This window comes from Leucopleurus acutus, assembly GCF_964270905.1.
Source record: "Leucopleurus acutus genome assembly, chromosome: 1".
NCBI lineage: Eukaryota > Metazoa > Chordata > Mammalia > Artiodactyla > Delphinidae > Leucopleurus > Leucopleurus acutus.
The window spans coordinates 30,131,738-30,139,176 of NC_139142.1; positions in this window are offsets into that span (position 1 = coordinate 30,131,738).

The window sequence follows — 7,439 nt, forward strand, 5'->3', positions numbered from 1 at the left end:
AATTATGTCATGATCTTTTTTGTCTGTTATTACAGTTTGTCTTAAAATCTAATTTGTCTGATTTAAGTATTGCTACCACACCCAACTTTCTTTTGGTTTCCATTTGCATGGAGTATTTTTTCCCATCCCTTCCCATTTAGTCTGTTTCCTTACATCTGAAGTGAGACTCTTAGAGGCAGCATAGAGATTGGTCTTGTCTTTTTATCCATTCAGCCACTCAATGTCTTTTGCTTGGAGAATTTATTCCATTAACATTTAAAGTAATCATTGATGTGTATGTACTTATTATCATTTTGTTAATTGTTTTCTAGCTGTTTTGTAATTCCTCTTTTTTTTTTTACTGAAATGGAGTGTAAAATTAACTTTGTTAGAAAATGAAGATTTTTCCATAAAAGTTTACATCTTTCTATATTTACATCACTTTCATCTTTTTTATTTACATCTTTATTAGAGTATAATTGCTTTACAGTGGTGTTTTAGTTTCTGCTTTATAACAAAGTCAATCAGTTATACATATACATATGTTCCCATATCTCTTCCCTCCTGCATCTCCCTCCTCCCACCCTCCATATCCCACCCCTCCAGGCGGTCACAAAGCACCGAGTTGATCTCCCTGTGCTACGTGGCTGCTTCCCACTAGCTATCTACCTTACATTTGGTAGTGTATATATGTCCATGCCTCTCTCTCGCTTTGTCACAGCTTACCCTTCCCCCTCCCCATATCCTCAAGTCCATTCCCTAGTAGGTCTGTGTCTTTATTCCTGTCTTACCACTAGGTTCTTCATGACATTTGTTTTCTTAAATTCCATATATATGTGTTAGCCTACAGTATTTGTCTTTCTCTTTGTGACTTACTTCACTCTGTATGACAGACTCTAGGTCTATCCACCTCATTACAAATAGCTCAATTTCATTTCTTTTTATGGCTGAGTAATATTCCATTGTATATATGTGCCACATCATCTTTATTCATTCATCTGATGATGGATACATAGGTTGTTTCCATCTCCAGGCTATTGTAAATAGAGCTGCAATGAACATTTTGGTACATGACTCTTTTTGAATTATGGTTTTCTCAGGGTATATGCCCAGTAGTGGGATTGCTGGGTCATATGGTAGTTCTATTTGTAGTTTTTTAAGGAACCTCCATGCTGTTCTCCATAGTGGCTGTACCAATTCACATTCCCACCAACAGTGCAAGAGGGTGCCCTTATCTCCACACCCTCTCCAGCATTTATTGTTTCTAGATTTTTTGATGATGGCCATTCTGACTTGTGTGAGATGATATCTCATTGTACTTTTGATTTGCATTTCCCTAATGATTAATGATGCTGAGCATTCTTTCATGTGTTTGTTGGCAGTCTGTATATTTTCTTTGGAGAAATGTCTATTTAGGTCTTCTGCCCATTTTTGGATTGGGGTGTTTGTTTTTTTCATATTGAGCTGCATGAGCTGCTTGTATATTTTGGAGATTCATCTTATGTCAGTTGCTTCACTTGCAAATAATTTCTCCCATTCTGAGTGTTGTCTTTTCATCTTGTTTATGGTTTCCTTTGCTGTGCAAAAGCTTTGAAGTTTCATTAGGTCCCATTTGTTTATTTTTGTTTTTATTTCCATTTCTCTAGGAGGTAGGTCAAAAAGGATCTTGCTGTGATTTATGTCATAGAGTGTTCTGCCTATGTTTTCCTCTAAGACTTTGATAGTTTCTGGCCATATATTTAGTTCTTTAATCCATTTTGAGTTTATTTTTGTGTATGGTGTTAGGAAGTGATCTAATCTCATACTTTGATATGTACCTGTCCAGTTTTCCCAGCACCACTTATTGAAGAGACTGTCCTTTCTCCACTGTACATTCCTGCCTCCTTTATCAAAGATAAGGTGACCATATGTGCGTGGGTTTAGCTCTGGGCTTTCTGTCCTGTTCCATTGATCTATCTTTCTGTTTTTGTGCCAGTACCATACTGTCTTGATTACTGTAGCTTTGTAGTATAGTCTGAAGTCAGGGAACCTGATCCCTCCAGCTCTTTTTTTCGTTCTCAAGATTGCTTTGGCTATTCGGGGTCCTTTGTGTTTCCATACAAATTGTGAAATTTTTTGTACTAGTTCTGTGAAAAATACGAGTGGTAGTTTGATAGGGATTGCATTGAATCTGTAGATTGCTTTGGGTAGTAGAGTCATTTTCACAATGTTAATCCTTCCAATCCAAGAACATGGTATATCTCTCCATCTATTTGTATCATCTTTAATTTCTTTCATCAGTGTCTTATAATTTTCTGCATACAGGTCTTTTGTCTCCTTAGGTAGGTTTATTCCTAGATATTTTATTCTTTTTGTTGCAGTGGTAAATGGGAGTGTTTTCTTGATTTCACTCTCAGATTTTTCATCATTAGTGTATAGGAATGCAAGAGATTTCTGTGAATTAATTTTGTATCCTGCAACTTTACCAAATTCATTGATTAGCTCTAGTAGTTTTCTGGTAGCATCTTTAGGATTCTCTATGTATAGTATCATGTCACCTGCAAACAGTGACAGCTTGACTTCTTATCCGATTTGGATTCCTTTTATTTCCTTTTCTTCTTTGATTGCTGTGGCTAGAACTTCCAAAAGTATGTTTTATAAGAGTGGTGAGAGTGGGCAACATTGTCTTTTTCCTGATCTTAGTGGAAATGCTTTCAGTTTTTCACCATTGAGGATGATGTTGGCTGTGGGTTTGTCCTATATGGCATTTATTATGTTGAGGAAAGTTCCCTCTATGCCTACTTTCTGCAGGGTTTTTATCATAAATGGGTGTTGAATTTTGTTGAAAGCTTTCTCTGCATCTATTGAGATGATCATATGGTTTTTCTCCTTCAATTTGTTAATATGGTGTATCACATTGATTGATTTGCGTATATTGAAGAATCCTTGCATTCCTGGAATAAACCCCACTTGATCATGGTGTATGATCCTTTTAATGTGCTGTTGCATTTTGTTTGCTAGTATTTTGTTGAGGATTTTTGCCTCTATGTTCATCAGTGATATTGGCCTGTAGTTTTCTTTCTTTGTGACATCCTTGTCTGGTTTTGTTATCAAGATGATGGTGGCCTTGTAGAATGAGTTTGGGAATGTTCCTCCCTCTGCTAAATTTTGGAAGAGTTTGAGAATGATAGGTGTTAGCTCTTCTCTAAATATTTGAAAGAATTCGCCTGTGAAGCCATCTGGTCCTGGGCTTTTGTTTGTTGGAAGATTTTTAATCACAGTTTCAATTTCATTACTTGTGATTGGTCTGTTCATATTTTCTATTTCTTCCTGATTCAGTCTTGGCAGGTTGTACCTTTCTAAGAATTTGTCCATTTCTTCCAGGTTGTCCATTTTATTGGCATAGACTTGCTTGTAGTAATCTCTCATGATCTTTTGTATTTCTGCAGTGTCAGTTGTTACTTCTCCTTTTTCATTTCTAATTCTATTGATTTGATTCTTCTCCCTTTTTTTCTTCATGAGTCTGTCTAATGTTTGATCAATTTTGTTTATCTTCTCAAAGAGCCAGCTTTTAGTTTTATTGATCTTTGCTATCGTTTCCTTCATTTCTTTTTCATTTATTCCTGATCTGATTTTTATGAGTTCTTTCCTTCTGCTAACTTTGGGGTTTTTTGGTTCTTCTTTCTCTAATTGCTTTAGGTGCAAGGTTAGGTTGTTTATTCGAGATGTTTCCTGTTTCTTAAGGTAGGATTGTATTGCTATAAACTTCCCTCTTAGAACTGCTTTTGCTGCATCCCATAGGTTTTGGGTCATCTTGTCTCCATTGTCATTTGTTTCTAGGTATTTCTTTATTTCCTCTTTGATTCCTTCAGTGATCACTTCATTATTAAGTAGTGTATTGTTTAGCCTCCATGTGTTTGTATTTTTTACAGATCTTTACCTGTAATTGATATCTAGTCCCATAGCGTTGTGGTTGGAAAAGATACTTGATACAATTTCAATTTTCTGAAATTTACCAAGGCTTGATTTGTGACCCAAGATATGATCTATCCTGGAGAATGTTCCATGAGCACTTGATAAAAATGTGTATTCTGTTGTTTTTGGATGGAATGTCCTATAAATATCAATTAAGTCCATCTTGTTTAATGTATCATTTAAAGCTTGTGTTTCCTTATTTATTTTCATTTTGGATCTGTCCATTAGTGAAAGTGGGGTCTTAAAGTCCCCTACTATGAATGTGTTACTGTTGATTTCCCCTTTTATGGCTGTTAGCATTTGCCTTATGTATTGAGGTGCTCCTATGTTGGGTGCATAAATATTGACAATTGTTATATCTTCTTCTTGTATCGATTCCTTGATCATTATGTAGTGTCCTTTCTTTTCTCTTCTAATAGTCTTTATTTTAAAGTCTATTGTGTCTGATATGAGAATTGCTACTCCAGCTTTCTTTTGGTTTCCATTTGCATGGAATATCTTATTCCATCCCCTTACTTTCAGTCTGTATGTGCCTCTAGGTCTGAAGTGGGTCTCTTGTAAACAGCATATATATGGGTCTTGTTTTTGTATCCATTCAGCCAATCTGTGTCTTTTGGTGGGAGCATTTAGTCCATTTACATTTAAGGTAATAATCGATATGTATGTTCCTTTTCCCATTTTCTTAATATTTTTGGGTTCGTTATTGTAGGTCTTTTCCTTCTCTTGTGTTTCTTGCCTAGAGAAGTTCCTTTAGCATTTGTTGTAAAGCTGGTTTGGTGGTGCTGAACTCTCTCAGCTTTTGCTTGTCTGTAAAGGTTTTAATTTCTCCATCAAATCTGAATGAGATCCTTGCTGGGTAGCGTAATCTTGGTTGCAGGTTTTTCTCCTTCATCACTTTAAATATGTCCTGCCAGTCCCTTCTGGCTTGCAGAGTTTCTGCTGAAAGATCAGCTGTTAACCTTATGGGGATTCCCTGTGTGTTATTGTTGTTTTTCCCTTGCTGCTTTTAATATGTTTTCTTTGTATTTAATTTTTGACAGTTTGATTAATATGTGTCTTGGCGTATTTCTCCTTGGATTTATCCTGTATGGGACTCTGTGCTTCCTGGACTTGATTAACTATTTCCTCTCCCACATTAGGGAAGTTTTCAACTATAATCTCTTCAAATATTTTCTCACTCCCTTTCTTTTTCTCTTCTTCTTCTGGAACCCCTATAATTTGACTGTTGGTGCTTTTAATTTTGTCCCAGAGGTCTCTGAGACTGTCCTCAGTTCCTTTAATTTTTTTTTCTTTATTCTGCTCTGCAGTAGTTATTTCCACTATTTTATCTTCCAGGTCACTTATACGTTTTTCTGCCTCAGTTATTCTGCTATTGATCCCATCTAGAGTATTTTTAATTTCATTTATTGTGTTGTGCATTGTTGCTTGTTTCATCTTTAGTTCTCCTAGGTCCTTGTTAAATGTTTCTTGCATTTTGTCTATTCTATTTCCAAGATTTTGGATCACCTTTACTATCATTATTCTGAATTCTTTTTCAGGTAGACTACGTATTTCCTCCTCATTTGTTAGCTCTGGTGGGTTTTTATCTTGCTCCTTCATCTGCTGTGTGTTTTTCTGTCTTCTCATTTTGCTTATCTTACTGTGTTTGGGGTCTCCTTTTTGCAGGCTGCAGGTTCGTAGTTCCCGTTGTTTTTGGTGTCTGTCCCCAGTGGCTATGGTTGGTTCAGTGGGTTGTGTAGGCTTCCTGGTGGAGGGGACTAGTGCCTGTGTTTTGGTGGATGAGGCTGGATCTTGTCTTTCTGGTGGGCAGGTCCAGGTCTGGTGGTGTGTTTTGGGGTGTCTGTGGCCTTATAATGATTTTAGTTAGCCTCTCTGCTAATGGGTGGGGTTGTGTTCCTGTCTTGCTATTTTTTGGCATAGGGTGTCCAGCACTGTAGCTTGCTAGTCGTTGAGTGAAGCTGGGTGCTGATGTTGAGATGGAGATCTCTGGGTGATTTTTGCTGTTTGATATTATGTGGAGCTGGGAGGTCTCTTGTGGACCAGTGTCCTGAAGTTGGCTCTCCCACATCAGAGGCACAGCACTGACTCCTGGCTGTGGCACCAAGAGCCTTTCATCCACATGGCTGTTTTATCTGACAGTCCAGCAGCTCCGTGTTCATTGCCAGCAATGTGCTCCTGTATTTATCCCACATAGTCTGTGTTAAGAAGAGCCTTATTGGAAGAAATTCAGCACAACGATAAAGAACACAGGCTCTGGGATCACATCCTGACTCAGCCAATTGTAGTTTGTGTCACCTTGGACAGACAACTCACTCCCTTGGCCTCCATTTTCTCATCTTACTTTTCTTGTATCTGCTGTTCCTTGGGGAAATTGGTAGTTGACAAGGAGATTATCTCTTTATAGAGGGATGTCAGCAGGTAGTTACAGCAGCCCTCAGCATTCCACCGGATTTCCTACAGGTGTGCTCGCACTCACAGACCTGGCCTAGCAAACTAGGCACTGACCTGCTGTCTCATTATGGCGAGCCCCTGTAATTCCTCTTTTTCTTCCTTTTTCTGTTGCTCTCTTCCTTTGTAATTTGATGATTTTCTGTAGTGGTATGCTTAGATTCATTTCTTTGTATCATTTGTGTATATACTCTAGGTTTTTTGCTTTGTGGTTAAAAAAAAAAAGCCATGAGGCATATTAGATTCCACATATGAGTGATAACATACAGTATTTGTCTTTTTCTGTCTGACTTATTTCACTAAGCATGACACCCTCCAGGTCTACTCATGTGGGTACAAATAGCAGAATTTTATTCTTTTTTATGGCTGTTTGGGTTTTTCTTGTTTGGGACTCTCTGTGCTTTCTGTACCTTGATATCTGTTTCCTTCCTCAGGTTTAGGAAGTTTTTAGCTGTAATTTCATGAAATCCATTTTTCTCTCTCTTCTCCTTCTGGAACCCCTGTAATGTGAATGGTGGTATGCTTGATGTTGTCTCAGAGATCCTTTTTCTCTCTCTTCTCCTTCTGGAACCCCTGTAATGTGAATGGTGGTATGCTTGATGTTGTCTCAGAGATCCTTTAAACTGTTCTCATTTTTTAAAATTTATTTTTCTTTTTGTTGTTCCGATTGGGTGATTTTCATTATTCTGTCTTCCAGATCACTTATGCATTCTTCTGCATCACCTAGTCTGCTCTTAATTCCTTCTAGTGTATTTTTCATTTCAGGTATTGTATTCTTCAGTTCTGACTGGTTCTTTTTTTTTTTTTGTGGTACGCGGGCCTCTCACTGTTGTGGCCTCTCCCGTTGTGGAGCACAGGCTCTGGACGCGCAGGCCCAGAGGCCATGGCTCACGGGCCCAGCCACTCTGTGGCATGTGGGATCTTCCTAGCCCGGGGCACGAACCCGTGTCCCCTGCATCAGCAGGCAGACTCTCAACCACTGCGCCTCCAGGGAAGCCCTTGTTCATCTATTCTTTTCCCTAATTCAGTTAGTATTCTTATTACTAATGCCTTGAATT